The sequence below is a fragment of the Gossypium arboreum genome, chromosome 7 (genome assembly GCF_025698485.1).
Source record: "Gossypium arboreum isolate Shixiya-1 chromosome 7, ASM2569848v2, whole genome shotgun sequence".
NCBI lineage: Eukaryota > Viridiplantae > Streptophyta > Magnoliopsida > Malvales > Malvaceae > Gossypium > Gossypium arboreum.
The window spans coordinates 49905933-49927513 of NC_069076.1; positions in this window are offsets into that span (position 1 = coordinate 49905933).

Consider the following 21581-nt stretch of genomic DNA (forward strand, 5'->3'; position numbering starts at 1 on the left):
AATGGGATGAGATCATCGAAATCCTTAAATTTAAAAAATAATTAATATTTATATAATTAAAGTAAATAATATAATATAAATATATTTAGTGCATATTATATTACAAAAAAGGTATACGTACACGCTTAACTACATATAATATATCAATTGTTTTAAATAAGTATTACGAATGTATAATAATTATACAATTATGATATTATAATATGCATTCTTTTATTAGTGATGTGCAACCTATACCTTAAATATGTAACTTATTTTATGGTAGATTGTAAAACATAAAATTGACATTATACAATTAAGGTATAATATTAATGATATGTATCTCAATATATAACTATGTTATTATTGTTGGAAAAAATCGGTTTGAAAACGGTTTCACGTCACAAATGAAAAAATAAAAATTTAAAAAATGAGTTGATTTGTTACATTTATAGCAATAATTTTTTTCCAAAAAATACTTGTGTTTTATGCGAGACGGATCCTTGTTATTACCGACTTTCAACTGAATAGTCTTCTCTGCTATTCTCATACCACGAATCGCTTCAAGTGTGGGCTCGAACAATCACGTACCAAACACAGAACTAGAAATAATTTTCTTACTTTCAATAAGAAAGCAAATCTCTATCTCTCTAGAAAATAGTAAAATTGTTATTCCCAAAAAATAGAATTTATACTTAAAAATTAATTATGACTATTTTGGGGCAGAATAACAATATTGAAAACTTATGTGTAAATAGCTCTAACAGTGTCATCTATTTATAATGAGAGATAAAATAATCCTGATTGAATTGGTAGAATACAAATAATACTTATCTGATAGAAAAATATGTCTCCTAGTTCTACTAGGAGAAATGGGCGGCTAACCCTAGTTAATTATATTAGGTTTCGGCCCTCATACTTATTATGAGAGGTTTTGGGTCTCTCCTATATTGGGTCCAATTTCATGTGCCTAGACTTTTAACCCAACACTTTATAATTTAATCCAACCCAATACAATTTTTTTTCTATTTCCCAAAATAAATAGCATTTATTAAATTAATTTAAATAATTTATTTTTTCAATTAAACAATTTTCTCAACCCAATTCTAATTTTGTTAAAGTCATGGAAACTTTACCGTAAAAGAATCTTTGAGAAATATATTTAATTTTCATATTCAACATATTCACAATGACCTATTAATTTAATTCCATTTCCAAACTTCAATTATTTAATTAAATAATAATTCAAAAGCTTAAATTAATTCTCGATCATTTCTATACTTAGTGAAGATTTGCTGAGCAGAATTTCTAAACAAGACTATTACGAAAATTATGAGTTTCGGGCTTTTTATTCAAGTTTAAAGCATATTGGGTTCAATTTTAGGCTTAATTTTTATTATATTTGAGTCCAATATTGTATTTATTAATTTTATTATTTTATTATTTATTTATTTCAAATTTTGGATAATTTTAAGTATTTTAAGTTATTTAGAGATTTATGCCACCAAGAAAGTTTAGTTTAAAACTACTTCTTATTTAAGTTAATTAGAGTTTCAGTATACTTAAAAGTTTTATTTGAATTTACATAGCTAGCCTCTATAAAGGCCTCTTCATTGTACACAATCAATTCATTCATTATCACTTTGAGTTAATAAAATTCTCTTTGAGTTTTCTTTTTAATAATTTCTCTTGAGTTTTCTTTTAGAAGAGTTTTAACAATATTTTCAAACTGTGGGGATCATCTTCAAGCTTTTTCTTACAAAATTTTCTTTCTTGGAGAGGGAATTAGAGTCGTTTAAAGAGGGTTGCCGATTTATCAGATTTCCAAGACTCCTTAGGACTTCTACACGCCATTTTTACCTTCTTCCAGGTATCTTCTTTATTTTATTCTTTAATCTATTTTTTTTTCTTGTTTAATTATCCAAATCTTTCATTTATTTAATTATTTTTACTATCTTAATTATTTATCTTAATTGTTTCCTTTTAATTTTTTTAATTTGACTTGGACTTGTTTGCGTTTCAGGTTGTGTCAAAATCCAAGTTTCTTTCCAATCATCCAGAGCCCTAAGTCAAATCCATTGTAACACCCCAAACCCGGCCCAGACGTTACGGCTGAATCCAGTGTGTCACATTGAAGCGTTACTGTATAGGTCATGTTTTATCTAAAATCTTTCTTAGTGATTTAAAGAGTATTTTCGTTATAGATTAAAGTGAATGGCAGCTGTGCACTAGGTAGGATGCCGAAAAAGAGGAGGTGAGTCTATTAAACTGCTTAAGTACCAAGCTCTCCACGGATCCACTCCTAGACATGCACACAACCATTGCCACACTTTAACTGAATGATTGTTCAGGAAAAACCATTTTGTTTTAAGCCTCTGAAAGCACTTATTAATTTTTGAAAACGTTTTCGTTGCAGAAGCTTTGCTTTGTTATCGCGATATTTTGAAATCAAGTAACCTTTTTAAAATGCGCCCTAGAGCTATTCAATTTCAAACAGTTAAAACAATATCATATCTAAGCTAACAAAACATACTAAAAACAATTAAAAATAATTAAAGCGGTCTTATTACAAATTAAAACCCGAAAACATAAAGGAAATAATCTAGAATAAAAGTGAAGGCATAAACACTTATTTTAAACAGTCCACATGGCCACTCTGAATCCTACCAGCCCCGAGTCCCCAGTTTAAGGCTCACCTGCAAAGATGGGAAAAAAGGTGGTGAGTTTGGAAAACTCAGTGTGTAAAGTTTCCTAACCAGAGCCCAAATCAGTTCAAGCTTTACTGGGCCTAAGCCCTATTCAGAAATTAGAGTTAACTGGGCCTTAGCCCATATCCATATTAATCTGGGCCATTGCCGTTTACAATATCAGAGTATACTAGGCCTAGCCCATATCAATATCAATCTGGGTCGTAGCCCTATTACAAGTTGAGATATATTAGGCCTTGCCCATATTAACACAGTTGGGCCCATAACAAAACAATCTCATATGATTAATGCATGATACCCCCATCCAATCTGGGCCGTAGCCCTATTACAAGTCGAGATATATTGGGCCTTGCCCATATTAACACAGTTGGGCCCATAACAAAACAATCTCATATGATTAATGCACGATAACCCCATCCAACCCTGCACTTGCCTCCGTCCATCCCTACACTTCCTGTGGGGAATAAATCACCCATGTCATCCCTACACTTACAGTGTCAGCATCGGTTGCGGCACTAACTATAATCCGCAGCAAAGCTGCTTATATCAGAATATGTGGCATAGCCACCAGAACGGGTTATTCCTCCATAACAAAACCCAACCCCATGCAAATGTATGCAGAATATATATAATTAACAAGGCATGCTTCAGAAAGACAGTCAGATTATAGCGTAAGAACAGTTATTTACCCTCGAGGGGCATAATCGTAAACTTACCCCTTTAAGGGTATTACGGTAATTCTACCTTACAGAGGTATTTCAGTAATTTTATCAGTCTTTTTAGGGTTTCATGCTCATTACAGTTATCAACGTGTCTTCAGAATACTTACCGGACGTTTTTACCGAAATGAGCCCGTTAGCCCATTACCCAATTTCGGCCTATCGAAGCCCAAATTCATCGAGGTGTACGAAATTGCGCACTTTGAAATCTTACCATTGAAGTTACCAAAATTATCAACACAAACAATCCCACGAGCGTTCGCACGCTCGCAAGTTCTCGAAATGCCGGCTTTTCGACATTTCGGCTTTTCAACTTTTGCCGATCTAGTCTACTAGTGGGTGTCGTTTACACACCTGATTTGCGACAACTGCTATCGAAATATCCCACGATATCCTACAATCGTCACTAGACATATCAGATCCAAAGTATAATGGCAAACATCATAAACTTACTTACCATAATCGGCCATCAATACATATGGCCCTTGAGATCCTACCTTTGCCAAAACTAATGACTAGATCTCGATCTAGTCGTTCCACTTGTCCAAGCCTTCGATCAGCAGCCTCTAGATCACACTAACACTAAAACAAATCAATTGTTACAACCTTAGAGCCTTAAGCTCCATTCGACAGCCTCCCTATGCCTTTAGGGATTCCGGCTTTTCTAAAACCCGAAATAAAGAATAGATCTGAATACTTACCACAGGTTCTTTTAACCAAAACGATTCCACTTCAGTTTCTACTCAGATCTGATACAGATCCAGCCCTTAAACACTTGCAAAAATCAAATCTTAGAGATATAAAGATTTGGCTATATGCCCCTAAAAACTATGGTGTTTTCGACTTTTGGAACTGCGAAGAGGAAGATGATTTGGTATGGTGGTTTTTGCAGTGGTATTTTCGACAGGGTTTGAGGTTTAGAGGATATGAAAATTGACCAAAAGAAATGAAGAAAATAGAAGGATTTTGGCTAGAAGAAATCGGCATAAGAAACAACTTTTGGGATTTCGGCTTTTATGGCAATCGGCTATAGAGGTTTAGAAAAGAATGGGAATGAAAGAGGAGATGAGTAAAATGGTAGAAATGTTTCAGATAGAGAAGAAAAGAAGGAGAAAAAACAATAGAAGAAGAGAGGAGAAGAGAAGGAAGAATTCGGCACTCAGGAGATCTAACTTTGCATTTTTCAGCTTTTTGAGATACTGAGAAGAGAATAGAATGAAAGGGAAGGCTCTAGGTGGCTAACCCTAATTCGAAAAAACAAAAAGAAAATAAATCTTGCCCTGATGGCCATTCAGACCCATGGCCCAACCTTCCTAAAGCCCTGACCGAATTTCCTCTTAAGCTCTATCACATGCCCGGCACATGCACACAAAAAAAAAAAAAGTAACAATACGCTTACTTTGTGACTTGAACTCTGGCTCCCCCTAAACATCCACACGTCACTCCCCAAACACCTAGGTGGCGCCACATGCCACTTTACTATAGATCTTTTTGTGTCCTATTTTACCACCTCAATTTTAAAAGCCCATATTGCCAGAACCCTCTCTCTCCAAAATTAAAAATTCAGAAATTACCTCGAATTAAATTTACTCTTGGGGCTTTTAAAGGCCCACTAACATACTCAGACCCACACCAGATAGTCAAAACACAGTATTTCTAAAATTCATTGGAAATTACAGAAATCCAGAAAATTCTGAAAATTGGGGCGTTACATCCATGACTTGGACAAACTTACAATCTTGTTCTACACCTCATCTATATCATTTTCACCTATTAATTATAAACTCATTCAATCAGGAAGTAGTTCCTCATACCATTACAAAAGCTACTCGATCAGTACTCATCTAATGACCTTATTAGAAGTACATTGCCCCCATAGGATATTCTTAATCCCTTTAAGATAAATCTGTTCTCCCTATATGATTCTATTTTATCTCATGATAGCGATTACATTTCCTTCATGAAAACTCAATTACTATCAAATAGTAATTAAGTCATTCATCATAAAGACAAACGACTCGTGGCCACATTTACTTTTCATCTATCATGTAATGTCAATGAGAGGATATCATTTACTCATTCCTTGGGCTATGAATTCCACTATTGTGAATGATGCTACATACTACAGAAGTTATATACCCAATACACCAGCTTTCGATTCCTTATCTATTTAAATTGAGCCTTTTACTTAAATCAAAGTATACGAGTCATGCATACATAATCCATGATCTACTCAGGACTAAAGTATGCCATACTATGAACGTCACAAGTGAATAAATCGATAAATGGATTCAGGATTTATTCTACTTAGGTCTTGTCCGGTGTACTGTCAATCCAGTTAATCACATCTATCTCTTTATCTTCTAAGAGTCATTCACTTCAATGCTTGAGAGACAAAGAATCTCCCCAATTAGATTTTTTAGATAATATATTAGTCTTTCAATCGATTTGCTCATTTTCAATTAGACTAAGGACATGTTTAGATTCATTTACTAATACAACTTGTCTTCCCGTATTACAATTCGACCACTTAATACCACTTAGTTTAGTTAAACATTAGATATCCAGTTAGCTAATATTTGCTTCTACTTTTGCTTCATGCAAAAACCATTTAGGACAATATACAAAGAATATTAATGCAATTTATGGATATTTTTATTAAATCAATCTGTTCAAAAAAATATAAGTATACAAACAAATATACTACACTTAAAGCATCAGATCCAACAATTATTATTATGTATATTTTTATATTAATAATGTCACATCCCAAAATTTGGTCTAGAAGTTTCGAGGGTAATTTAGGAATTTTAGCTCAAAATGAGCTCAAAATTTTAGAAGTATGTTAACCTTAAAATATATTCAACTATGGCTTTTAGGAAATTAAATTAATTTTTGAAAATAATGTAGTAAACACCTTTAATTTAAAAAAGTGGACTATTTTGAAAATTAGGTCGAAGTTAGGAGTACCAAAAAGGTAAATATCCCAAAGTTTTAAAAATTGCCCTATTTTCCCCCACCTATTGTAAACTTATGAAAACTATTTCCCCCATCTCTTGTTGTCGCCCCTAGAATTTCCCAAACACCATTCATCCAATTTGATTTTCCAAACTTCAATGCTTTTTCTTTTCATCATCTTTCAAGCATTAAACCTCCCTAGTATTCCATAAAAAGCATCAAAGACACCATTGATTTTACTATTGTGCAACTTGTGGGTTTTCTTGAATTTGCACCAAACATTTGTTCTTTCCCAAACTAAGGTAATGTTTCATTTTCCTATTAGTTTTTAATCAAATGTAGTTATTTAAAATCGAGTTTTAAGTTATTAATCCAAAGATTTTGTGTAAATGTCGAAATTTGGGTCGTTAATGGTGAAATCCGGTATTTTGAATGAAATTGATGTTTCAATGTGTTTTTCAATTTGTTTTGATGTGATTAGAAGGTTTCAAAACTCATTAAAGTTTCGTTAAAAGTTTTTAAGGTTTTGTTAAGTTTTCATGAAAGATGGTCATTGTATGTCGAATTTTTAAAACCAAGTTTCTAATTAGTTTAGAGTGGTTTGAAGTCTGAAAATCATTCTTAGATAAGTAATTAGATTATTGGAATCGACTTTAAGTAAAAGGAACGAGTAGGAATTAGATTTTTGCATTTTGGCTAGATTAGTCGAAAATTTCAGTTCTAAGAGGAATTAGCTTAGGCCTACATTGTTGGTTGCTTTAGGTGAGTCTATGGTTTATAATATTTATTGTGTTTACTGTATTATTTATTAGAATCGGATCTGTTGGAACCTTCGACGAGCAAGGCAAAAGGAAAGTAAAAGCTAGTTTAGGCTTTCAGCGGTTAGGCAAAAGCACAAACGGCGAGTGTTTGGAATCGTTGCTAGTAGACACGATTTATAGTGTCAAATGGGAGCTTACGATTAGCCTAAACCCCTTTCCTAAGTTTCGAGTGTAAGTTTTCTTATTCCTTTCGTTACTTTTGTGTGATATGCGATTCTGTAATGTGGATTGTGTATTATGATTTGTTAATATGATATGAGATATATGCTTGAGCTGGCTATTGTGGAATATATTAATTGTGGGCATGTTAAACACACCGAATGGCAGTGATGATGTCATGTTAATTATGTAAATGTGCAGTGAAAGTGTGTAGAAAATGGTAAGAAAATGTGTGTTTTAATTGTGGATACTTTGGCCTTGTAACCTTTTGAGACTATTGGATATAGTTGGCATGCCATTTGATTATGTAAGCAATCACTCTTGTGTTCTGATTTGGGCCATTGAGGCCCGGGATAATTTCATAGAGATAAGGGAATGCGAGCTCAGCTCCATTCACCAGGATATGTTGGTGTGTTGGAGAGTGTTAACTAAATGCTATGCTTTTGGGATATGTTCGACTCATCGAGTCATTGGTGTGTTGGAGATCCGTGTATCCAATATGTGGTGGTAGAGCCCACTTTTATGTTTCATAGTGTTAAGTGTCAATTTATCATTGAATGTAATATTATGGAATGTGATATATGCCTATTCATTATGCAATTACAAAGTTAGAAGAGTTGGTAATTGATGCATGAATATTTTAATATGTTACTATAGTCAAACATGTATGCAATTTTGTTTTAGATGTTTTCATTTAACGCATGACATCACGTTTATTTGCTGTTCTTTCCAATCATTCACTGAGCTTGTTTAAGCCCACCCACTATTTCTAAACATTGCAAATAGTTAGTGTCCAATGTAGGCGGTTCGGAATTCCAAGGAAGTGATCCAAGTTAGGCATAGTGATTGAGTAGGTGATATTATTGCTATTATTTAGAACTGTGGAAATAAGGCAATGTGGTAGATTTGTTGGTTGATTATCATCATAATGTTTTAATGATTGTTTGATTTTAATACTCTTAGGATTTACAGACATTGTTACTAGTTTATTGGTTGCTTGGTCAAAATTATTGATGATGCTTTGAACTGCAATTATGGATATATTTTATGTAGAATACTGAGGTTATAGATGCATGTTGAAGTGGCATATGTTTGAATGTGTTAAATGCCTTGTTTTGCTGTAATTTTGCTGGCTTATACAGAGGTATCGATAATCGGGGCATATGTATCAATACCTCAATATTGAAACGAATGTGCAAAAAAACAATAGCTCATTTTGGTATCGATACTTGGTTAAAAATATAGATACTTTATGAATTGTATCGATAAATTATTGGGCTTTAAATTTTGTACAGAAACAAAATGCTAAAAAAGTATTGATTTCATAAACGGTATCGATACCCATTATAAGAAATATTAGTACCAACGAGTTTGTATCAATACCTACGTGACTTTTTAGAAAATTTTTGTTAAGCGGTCTTTAAGCATGTTCTTAACTTGATACAAGGTCGTTTAATGTATGTTTAGTAAATTTTAATGTTTCCTAGTGTATTTTAAACTTTAAACTCCTATGAATGATTAAATGTGATGATGTTTGTATGCAAATAAGACGTTGTGTAATGTGTGACATTGTGACGTGTAATATGGCATCCTATTACTCGGGCACGGCAATTGGGTCGGGTATAAGGTGTTACACATAATATGTAAGCTTAAACCTTAAACATATAACTTGTAACATCCTAAATTTAGCTCCATAAAATTTAGAAATATATCAAAAATAGGGAATTGACCCAATGGTTAGTCATTAAATGTGAAAGCTTGAAAGTTAATTGGAGGTCCCAAGTTCAAGTTTCAACTCTTATAAATAAATTAGTCTTTTGCAAATTCCCTCTTTTTTTTTATGTGTTGCCATCCAAGCCTAGTAAACCTAGGTATAAATACAATTTTTTATAAAAATAATCAGCCTTTTAATCACTTTTCTTCCACCTTAGTCATCCCTAACTCCCTCTCCCTCTCTTCATCTTTTTTTTTTCTTTTCCCTTTTTTCTTCTATTGTTGTCATTGCCTACACCTCTCCTTTTACCATCTTCTTCTTCTTCTTTTTGCATCAAAATTTTGCACCATCTCCTTTACTATATTGCTGAAATTTTTCCTCAATTAAATCATCCCAAAATCTGAAATTTTGAACTCCAAGATCGATCTCAAACATCGCCTAAAAAGTGTTATTGTCGTTTCTTTCGACTAGCTTGTATAAAGTCTCTTTTCTCTTCAATTTCTTAATTAATCTTGTACATTAAAAACCTAAATTTCTAGATATGGAATTTAGTAGATTTTAAATGTTTTTAAAGTTATTTTTTCATATTTTAATGAGGTCTCAAACCATTTTAAAATTCAGCCCCAATTTTGGCTACCATGGGTAGTGGTGCGTGCGCATATGTGTAAAATAGGGGGCTGTTTTGTTTCTTAAATCTTGCCCAATTAATTCCAGCCTTAATTCGAGTTTTTGAACCCTCCTAATTACCTATTTAACCCATGTCAATTAGGGAAAGAACGTTCTTGATCGTTTGGGCATTCAAAACTCACAAATTGGGAAGCGCAAGTGCAGTTAAGCGTAAAATTAATTGTTATTTCGACATAGCTGTATGGTAAATGTTATGGATTGATTAAATGAAGGAATTTAATAATAATTATTAGCTACTGATTTTCCAGTATCTTATGGAATTAGGTGCCAACCCAAACACCCCGAATCAACTGTAAAGCCGAAGAACGATCATACATACAGTTCACATCAATACAAGGAAGGAATCGAACTAGTTGAATTCGTAAAATAGTTATTAATTTTACAATTGGTTTGAACCCATAAGTGGGTAATTGGGAGTTGGTTAAGTGGTAAATTGATTGAATTTATACTAAAAATTTTGGTTTAAGATCGTATAAAGGTTTATTAAGCAAAATTGGAAGATTCACTAGGGTGCTGCGAGAAAGCGAAAAATAAGGTGTTGGTCCTAAAGTTGTAAAATTTGTTTGATAATGATAAATGTTATGTTATATTTTATAAATTAGTTTGCTAATTGGTTTGGCATAGTGGCCAAAATATTAGTTTTGCGAGTGATTGAACCGGATACATTTCGAGCCTTAAAAGATTGATACGTTGGCAAATTACTAGTTTGACTGTATGAATGTGTAATTGAGATTGTTATACATAGTTATATTATGTGATATGAGAACGTTTGATTGAATGGTGTGAAATGTTGAGATATTAGTTTTATGCATGATTTAAATGCATGAAATATTTACTATGGTATATATACCGGAGGTTGCTATTGGTGCACAATGAAATTTGTAAAGTATGTGAATTGAACGATATTGATAGATGCCATCTTAATGGTAATTTGAAAATTGGAACACTGTTTTCTTTTTCTTAAAATATATGATTATTGAGACATGTTGAACATGTCGAATAAATGTGAAAAGTATTGAAATATGATTATGTATGAATTTGTATGACACATTGCATGTGCATTGATGGGATTTTATGGTTAATGGAGGAGTTCCGTGGAGTACCGGTGGCATATTAAGCTGCATATATTTTTAGTCAGTGCATTACATTTGGAGTACCGTGGGGATTGGCGATTATATTGCATTATTTTTTTGGCAGTTTCATTGCATTATTGATTATAGATGGTTTTACCACATCGAGCATTGCTCACATACGTTGGAGTTTGTCAAATGGGTTTTGGGGAACTCGTGGTATGTAGCAGATGGTATGGATAGGATCTCACATTTACATTTTTCACGATCATGTGCATTTGAAAATTATTATTGTTAATGTTTGATTGTGCTATTGGTACCTCTATGAAATTGCCTGTATGAATGCTTAATACTCGTTTAGTCTCACACTGAGCTTGTTAAGCTCACCCCATTATCTCAACTTCTCAGGTAATGATCGAACTTAGGATCGGAATCGGCATGCAGACGTACGACTGACTTCAGACTTTACTTCATCATATTATTTTAATTTAATAATATTTTTTTGGTTATTTTATTATTATTTGGTTTTGGATTGTAAAGTTTCTTTAAACTATGGTTTGGGACTGTTTGAGATTTAGGAGTTTTTCATGCATGCATGACACGCATATTTTGTATAGATACACGATTTTTATAAATATGTTGAAAAGGACTATGCATGATATATGGCTAAATTAATAATTTGACTAGTAATGGTACATTTCCGCTGCTAAGAAGATAACAAAATGATTTTTCAAAGGCAACACCATTAGTAAGGTTTTACAAAAACTCACTTAATTTGCTAATTTGACCTAAGCATGGTTGGACTAAGTAAACGGACGTTTTCCAAAGCTAGCAATAGAAACCGCGATTTATAAAAAGGAGTACTTGAAGGTTTTTAACTATCGTTGGGTAGGTTCGACACTAAGGTGTCCAATGTGGTCTTCCTGATTTGACCATAATGTCTAAGCTGGGTTTGAGAGGTTACATAACTAACTTTTTGGTAGTTTATATTATATACAATTAACATTATATTATTAAGATAAATTATTAATAATATGGAACTCTATATACAATTACGACATTATAATGTACATTTTATATTAATGGTACTTAATATTAAACCCTAAACAACCCTAAACATGTAACTAACTTTATTGTAGATTATAATATATACAAATAGCATAGGTTAAGTAATTAAGTTATTTTGGATTGCTATGGAACTTTTAATTTGTTTGGAATTCTTATCTTTAAGTTGGTAGGTTTTTTATAATAATGTTGTTAGGTACTATTTAAATTGTTGTGAAATTGTTATGTTTAATTTGTTTGGATTGTTATTTAACTAATGTTATTAATTTGAATTTATTTATTTTAAATTAATATTTCTTTGATTTTATATTATTCTTGTGGATTCAGATTTTTTGAATTTAGACATTTGTCATATGATTGAAACTGTTAAATTTAGATTACTTGTACATTTAATTTTTGTGAAATTATTATGTTTAATTTATTTTATTAAATAAATTTTTAATTTGTATTTATTTATTATCAATTATAAACAAATTTTATTTAAAAGTAATTTTTTGTTTGATTTTATTGAATTTCGCAGATCTGGATATCCAAAATATGATTGAAAATGTTAAATTCAAAAAAAAAAATTGCGTATTTGGATAACCGACGAATAATGGTATTTAATTCAGATTCGAATTTAGATAGTAATACTTGGATAATTTGCAGGTTTAAATTTTTAGGCAGATTTACTGATTTAGATAATCCAAAAGTTGCAGATATCCAACCTACTGTCATTCTTAGATGAAGGGCTGGGATAAAATTTCAAACATTTGAAAGTTAAAAATTGTATTAAAATAAGTTAAATCAATTTTTTAATGTTTGTGAGGGTGATAATATAGTGAGAATTCTTAAAATATGAACTATTAGAACTAAAATGTTTTTAACCATTGGATCAAAATAAATAAATCTAAGCCTTAGATTTAAGATTTAATTTACCTTGAAAAAGCCTCAGTTTGCCGCAGTTTAAAATAGTTTGGTTCTAACTTCTTTCTCTCCCAAATATCTTACTTTACATTTAATGAAATTTTCCAAACATTACATAAAATAGTGTTGAAAAAAAAAATACTTCAACAATGTGCAGCAACCAAGCCTATTTATATGTTGATACAAACAACTCCTTCGACATATTTTAATAAACTCTAAACTCTTATTTAAAAGTTTAAATTATTATATAAAATATTTAAAGTAATTATCTCAAAAAAAATCTTTTATAATTAATTCTCTCAACAACTACAAATACTTTGGAAGATAAGGATAATAGTAAAGGTGAGTATTAACAAAAGTTTCAAACTCCTCCTCCTCTATTGTTGTCGATTGGAAGATAATGATCATATGTTATAGCATGAAATTACATTCTCACTTGTTGCTCAACAAGATTAAATAATAAGTCATGTGATTAAAAAGCTAAACATGCTAGAACAAAATCTTTTACTACACCAAAATTGTTTTTCTATATATTGTTTGAACATGAAATGCAACAACAAAAGTAGTCAAAGTTCCATCATGCCTCACTAACATTAAGAGCACAACACTCTTTCTTTTTTCTTTTTCTTATTTTTCATCGAGCAATACAAGTTTTTTGGTGAATTGTTTTTTTTTTTTAGATAATCTCTTACTTTTAGATTTTTTTTTTTAAGAAAATGGAAGCAAATTTATAACATGATAGAAAGAAAGAGACTAATGTTATAAAGACTAAGCAATTTGGATATTTGATACTTACTTTTTTCCTAAAAAAAAATTAAAGAGAATTTCACTAAAAAATAATTAGGTATTTAGTGCTTGGTTGTATTGTTTTAATTCTGTGAGTTATTTTCATCAACCAAGAAAAAAATCTCTTTTTTTTTTTTTTGATGAAAAGGAAATGAACAAGATCAATTATATAAACCAACCGTTTTCTTTATATTCCTGTAGAAAGTTAGTAACTTCCTTAGAAACCTCATTAAAAATCTCAAATTTTTTAAAGTGAAATGCTCTACAATTTTTTTTAGGAAAGAAAGACAAATAGCAAATACTCAAATTGTTTAATTATGTTGTAAATCTGTTTCCAATTTTTTGGCTTAAAAAATTTATCCAATTTTTTTCAGCCTAAAACTTGTATTCCACGGTGAAATGAAAAAAGAAATGAGAAACATTTAGATTAGGTGTTGTGCCATTTATTTTAGTGAAATGGATTAAATCTTAAATTTAAGATTTAGGTTTATTTATTTTGATCTAGTGTTAGAAATAATTTGATTATCATGATTCTCATTTTAAGAGTTTTCACTATAATTGCCATTAAGAGGAACCAAAAATGTAATTTTATTTAATAAAGAAATTTAAATTTTAAACTGAATTATCAAGACTAGAAATTCTATCACATGCATATGCGTCTGGAAATAATAAATTTAGAACATAAATGTGTATTTAAAAATAATATAAAATAAATAATGAAACGATAGTTTGAAACTAATTAATAATAATACTCAAAATATATACGATATTAAAACAAAAGATTAGACTAAATTGTTTATCATGGTGTTGTCGTAATCTTGAGTTGGTGCTGAATTAACTTATGATATCAACTCAATCAAGTACAATATTATTAATATAATATATAAAATTAATGGAGGTAATAAAATATGTATAATAAAATTAAAATGTACAAAAGTATTAAAATAAAATTTTAATTCAGTGGTAAGTTAAAATTTTTATTAATGCAATTGGTGTGGGTTCAAATCCAACCAATAATAATTTTTTATTGATTTTTTAAAAGAAAAGTGATTAGAATACCTGTCGAATATTGTAACTTATTTTAATTACAGAATGACGTTTCTCTAAGTCTTCTAACCGAGTTGGTGTTTGATTGACTCGTGACACTAACTCAGTCAGAAACTTAAATAATAGTATAGATGTACAATTGATAGAGGTAAGAAAATGTGTATAATAAAAACTAAAATCTATAAAAATATTAAAATAAAACTTTAGTTGAGTTGTAAATTAATAATTTTACTAACGCAATTTGTTCCGATTCAAATATTATTATATGCATATATTTTTATTCTTTTTAAATAAAAAATATCTTCAAATAATATAATTTATTTTAATTATAAAATGGTATTTTCATAAATTTTTGACCGTGTTGATACCTCGATTGAAAATGATATAAATTTAATAAAATATTTAATAAGTAGTATAGATTTGATTTGAGAAAGACGTGGTTATCTCATTTAAATAAAACTTTGGCAAAGCCATATTTCATCCATAACTCATTTGAAGAGGAATTGAGATGAATTAATGCTTGCTTTTACAGTTTCCAGGGATGAATTTCATAGCTCTAATTGGTGGGGTTATTTTGGAGCTATACAAACTAGAGGGGGCAAGTGGCAACACCTTTGTCGTGGATCGGTGGGTTACACTTACAACACATGGGCCGAGCCCTACCTCGGCATGCCATATCCTTGTTCGGTTCCGTATTAAAGTTGGTTGGTTCCTACGTCAAAACAAACACTCGCTTTCCCTTCTGACAGATACGTCGATGAAATCATATCCTCAGATTTCGCCTTTTCTTTCAAAATTTTAGCCCCTATTTGTGTTCAGAAATTGAATCCTTGATTTACAAATTTATGACCAAATTCTAATTGCGGAGGTTTTTGATCGCTTGACAAATTTTAATATATATTTTTATTTAGTTAAGATGTGTTTGGTCACTTACAAAAGTTTTTATTTTAATAAAATTTTAATATCAATTAAAAATATTAAGACTACAATTTATGGTATCAAATAATCTTGAGTTATCCAGAAGTTCAATTAAAATGAGTTTACTTTTAATATATGAAAACAATTCCCAACAAAAGAAATATTTTTTAATTGGTATTGTTGATAGAATAGAAGATTGCATTTTGAAAATTTTTATTTCATTCCAAGAAGGGTATTCTTTTGCTATAAGTATTAAAGATCCTCTCTGTACTTAAATAGAGTCTCGATAATATATTATCGTTTAAGAATTTTTTTTTTATGCATTTGAAGATAATATAGTACTTTAAAATGTGATTAAATAATTATGTGCCAATCATAATACGAATTGGAGAGCAATTAGCTAAATTATTCCAAAATTACTCAAAGTTAAAAATTGTTTAAAATCAATTGAGCTTTAGTTCGACTGGTATTGATATTATTGTTAGGGCAAAAGAATATGGGTTTGAGCATGTTGAAACATGTTTTGTCTTCTTATTTACTGTTGAGAAGATGTTATGAATACTTTTAAGTATTGCGCCTTCCTCGTGACACATGTTTCAATCACCTTTTATTCATTTTTTAATAATTATATTGATAAAATTTTAATTTTAATCCCTATATTATGATAACATTTGAGATTTATTTTTTTATATTTTAATTTGACATAATTTAGTTCTCAATTTTCAAAATAATATTAATTAGTCCAAATAATTGATGTCTTTAACTATTTTGATTAAATTTTGTTGTTAATTTTCTTTTAAAAAATACAATTCTAGCTATTTTAAAGTTTTGGGCTAAATTTTTCTAGCCCAAACAAAAAAAACCATTTGTCTAATTAAAATCCCTTAAAACCAGCCCAAACCCTTGCAATTCACTAAACCCAATCCAAGCAAAAATAAAACAAAATAAATAAATAAATGCAGCCCTAGTAGGCAGCATACACCTGGCCCTGAACCAAAACAAAAGGGAGAAGCTTTCTAATTTCTTCCGCCTTAGTCGATTTCTGTTTTAAACATTTGAACAGCCCAAATTTATTGAATTTTCAAATTTGCTTCATCTTTCTCTTTGTTCACTCTCTATTCTGTGCACCCTTTAAATACAAAAACATAAAAATAGATTAAAGCCAACAGTTTGAAGGTTAAACTTAGAGTTGTGAAAAATAGGTTTCAAACAAAATATGAAGAAGATAATTCGAAAACTCACCAAAAAAATCTGAAGTCAAAACTTGAAAGAAGATGGAATATGGAAATTGGTTGAACTACATCTTTAGTCACTCTAAATAGGGGTTGTTCCTATTTTGGTCATTCAAAATTTTCTTTTTATTAATTTGGTCACTAAAAAGAAAAGAAATTGATTAAATTGGTCACTCTATAATTAAATGGTAATGAAAGACTAATGATTCATTTGTACGAAAAACTTTCAAGACAATTAAAATAAGAACGATCCCTATTTAAAATGATTGATAGATAGTTTATCCTAATTTTAGAGTGACTAAGATAAGAATGTGATGTTAGTCTTCTGTAACCATTTAATAGTGAAGTGGCCAGTTTGATCAAGATTTATTTTCGAGTGGCAACATTAACCAAAAAAAAAAATTAGAGATGGCCAAAATAGTAATGTTCCTAAGAGGATACTTTACCAAAAATATATGAAAAATAAATGTTTTAAAAGATTTTTTTAAAAATAATATAAAATTTTAAATATTTTGTGACATTCAAATGTGCAAAATGGTCAACTACCTAATCTATTTTAAATAATACCATAATGAGTTATTTTTACTATTTTATTGTCAATTAAAAATTAGTGATTTGACTAATTCAATTATTGATCTAATTTTAAAAATCTTGCAAAAGGGTTAATATATATTTTACTTCTTGAATATGTCCAATTCTATCTATTTGGTATCTAATTTATTTTTGGACCTAATTGATTCTTAAATTTGTATTTTGTCACACACTTCGGTACTTTCATATTAACTCTTTTAATTTCTGTTGACATAGCACTAATAGTCAATCAAATGGCAACACGTGGCATCCTCTCAATACGACACATGATAAAAAACATTAAAAATCTAAAATTAATACTTTTTAAAAATTATAATTTTAATAAGAAATATCTTTAATTTAAATGGTCTTAATTTTTATAATTTTTTCAAGTTTATATTTATTTTATAAATTATCTTTTTCATAAATTTATATATAGTTGTATTATAACACCTCTTATCCATCTCGACATCCGATATGGATATGAGATGTTACTAGAACACATACGTAACAAAATCTCAAGAACATTTAAGAAATAGAACTTTAAAAAGATTTAATTAAAATCTTAGAAACAATACAAAATAATTTTGAAGAATTTAAAAACATCTTAAAACCATTTAGAAATTTTTCGTAGGTGATCAAAGATGTTTATGATCAAATGCAAGCTTCAAAGAGCTCAAAACAATCAAAACAATGCACTAACACTTGCCAAGGGGAAAGGTATTGGTGTACTCTAGGTACCTATAACACCCCTTACCTGTCTTGATGTACGGTATGAGTGGGAGGTGGAAATTTTCATTTCTTACCATTTTGAAACTTCCATTTTTCTTTCAAGAACCATGAATTTGATGAAAATGATGAAGGAAATGAATTTGGATGGAAGTTTTCCAAATGATTTCATTAAAAGTCAAAGAGTGTTGAAATTTTTAAGAAAAAATTGAAGGAAAACAAGAAAGGAAGAAAAAGGGACTCAGCTCTCACATGGGGAGGCATTGCCAGCTTCCATGGCTAAATGGGTAGTTGATCTCCCTCATTCTTTTCTTTCAAAATCTCATAGTTAGGCTACCCACATACAAATTTCTAAGTTCAAAGTTAAATAAATTATGGTCCACTCTTCGAAAGTATGATCCAAATGGTCTAATAAATTCCATATATCAAATTTATTGTGTAAATAATATTCTATTATAAAAATTTTGAGAATTGACAAAAGTGCTCTTTGGGGCAAAATTATATTTTTGTCCCTTTTATGCTTCTAAACACAATTTCTTCACCATAGTAGGTAATTAACAAAACCAAATCTCAAAATTCACATACAACCTTTAATATGAATTTGTGGACGGTGAAAATTACTTATTCGCCCCTTTATCTATTAAATTTGGTAAATTTACAATTTAGTCTATGTACTTTTGAATTTCTTTTAGTTTGGTCCACAATGTTATTCTCATCATACCAATACAAATTTCATCTTATTCTTATGTCAACTAATCAATAATAACTCACTTTTCTTATTTTGGTTAGTTTTATACTTTAGTCCTTAAACTTCTCGAAATTTGTGATTTGTTAAACTTCTCGAAATTTGTGATTTGGTCCTTTCATTACATTTTCACTTCTAAAATTCTTTTCATTAATTCATATATCCAAAATTCGTATATCCAAAATCACTTTACTTTCATAACAATTAATTTACCTGATGAATTTTCTCAAAAATTTATTATATTTGCTATCAAGTAGTGCCACATGTCTAGTAAATAATTTTAGGGTATTACAACTTTTCCCTTATTGAGAAAATTTTGTCCTTAAAATTTCATCTAAAAGGTTACCGAATAACATTCTTGTAGCAACAATTCTTTTTCCTAATTTCCTTATAACTAACATAAGGCATCAATAGATTATCCTTTTGTTTCACTTATTAATACATATGATCTTATTTAGAACAAACAACAACTTGATTCAATTGTTAAACCATTAGAATGAATAGAATGGATAAGGGTCTACCATAAGTCTACAGTAATAGAAATGAATCTCACGTCACATCTCAAAGGTTCTGCAACACCCAATTTCCAGTTAACTCAGAAACTTAAAATAATTAGAGGACTAAATTAAAAGAGACTGCAAGTTGGCAACCTCTATTGGAAGAAATAAGGAAGTTAGAAACTGAATTGGATATGGTTGAGATCCAATTTTAGTTCAATTTAAAAGGAACTAGTTGGTTCCATTATGGGAGACATAATGATGGTGAATGCACGATTCTCATGAGGTTAGTAATAGAGCAAGAAGGACTATAAATAGCTAAGAAATGGCTTCTGAGGATGATTTTTCTTCCCGATTCTGTTTCATTTTCTCTCTTTTTCACTTTCTTCGGTTGCTTTGAAGAAGAAGAGGCCATGGAAGGTTCTACATGGAGAAAACTTCATGAGGATTAAGTTGGAAAAATTGGGAAACTAGTATGTTGGTAAGATTTTAAGACTTTCAGTATATGTACGGCTAAGTAAATGACGTCATGGATTTTTAGAACTAATTTAAGGGTTCTGCATGCTTATGAAAGGCTAAACTTTTAAGATGAAATGCAAGTTTAACCAGTAGATTTTTAGTTGTAATACTTAGCTGCCAAGAGAATGGAAGCTCTAACGTTCGAGAAAGCTAAGTTGTGGAAGCAATGAAGCTTTAGGTGAGTTTCTAAAACTCTAACCATGGATGTTACGATCTATGTTGTTTGAGTATGCCATGTTTGCATAAACATGGATACTCGTAGATGCATGTTAGTAAGCATGAAATGGTCATAATATGGTGTACATCACGTAGTCATGAAATGTGATGATATATGCATGCTTTGCATGAAATCTGTGGGAAAAACCTTATGGTATAGATGAAGTTAGAAAGGGAAATGGGAAGTGACCCTATTAGTTACCACCACGGGCGAAGCTCCAGGCCTTACGGATTGAATATTGCGGTGTTCAAGAATCAAAGTTAGGTGGTGTAAAAGAGATAATGGGAGAAGGATTCAAAAAATGATAAATATGGAAAAGTATTTACCACCAAGGTAGTATCAATTGGTCCTTTAGGGCGACACCGTGACTATGATATATGGCATAAGACCATAAATAAAAGATGTTATAGTAGTCTAGTATGAGGTACGTAGCGTAAAACCATGGATAAAAGATTCCATGGCATCATCATGTAAGGTATAAGGCATACGGTGTAAGACTATAGATGAAAGATGTTATGGCAACCAAGTATAATGAGTAATACTATGGAGGAAAGACTCCATGGTATCATATGATAGTATGCTAGGATAACGAATCGGTGTAAGACCATGGATGAAAGACTCCATGGCATCCATAGAAATAGTTCGCTAGGACAATAAACACAGAACATATATAGCTTGCTGGTATATTAAACACAAATAGAGTCCATTTGGACTATAAACACAGGGTAAGTCGATGGGACATAAAAAATAAGGTAAAAAAGGTGTGAGACCATAGCTTAGCTATGACAAGAGGCCCGCCAAGTAATAAGTGTGGAGTGAGCCACTAAGATGTTCCAATGATGCAAACCACCAAGACGATATGTGTGAGGTACGATACACATGGCTTGGCCACATGGCCATGTGACCCTGCAGTGTAAATTTTTTTTATCTTTTTCCATAAATTTCTAAATGTTTCCAATTTAGTCCCAAATTGTTTTTAAAGTGCTTCTAAGGCCTCGAGAGCTCAATTAAGGGACGATATGCATGTGTTTGAATGGGCTAAGATATGATTTATGAAATGTTTAGAAATGAATGATTATAAGTTACGTTTTCACAATAATACTCCGTAACCTTATTTCGACGACGGATATAAGTTTGAGGTGTTATAGGGGAAGAATAGAATAGCATTCCCCCATTATTCATTGAATGGTAAATCATTCGTTTGTTTAGTTGAACGTAATACTCATTCAATGGAATGACCATTACTTCCATATTACTTGTCTTCTTGTAATAGCTATTCTTTGGTATCACTAAAGAATGACTATTCCATGCAACATTGAATAATAAAGAAAAATTAATTTTAGATTAGTCCTTTAAAACTTGGACTTAGAAAATATAAAAATAAAATATTTGAAATATTTTAATATAATTTAATATAAAATATTTAATATCAAAATATAATTTAAAATAAAAATATTTTAATATAAAAATAATTATATTAAAATATTATTATTTTTATTAAATTATATTTAATAATAATTCTATTAAAATATGAT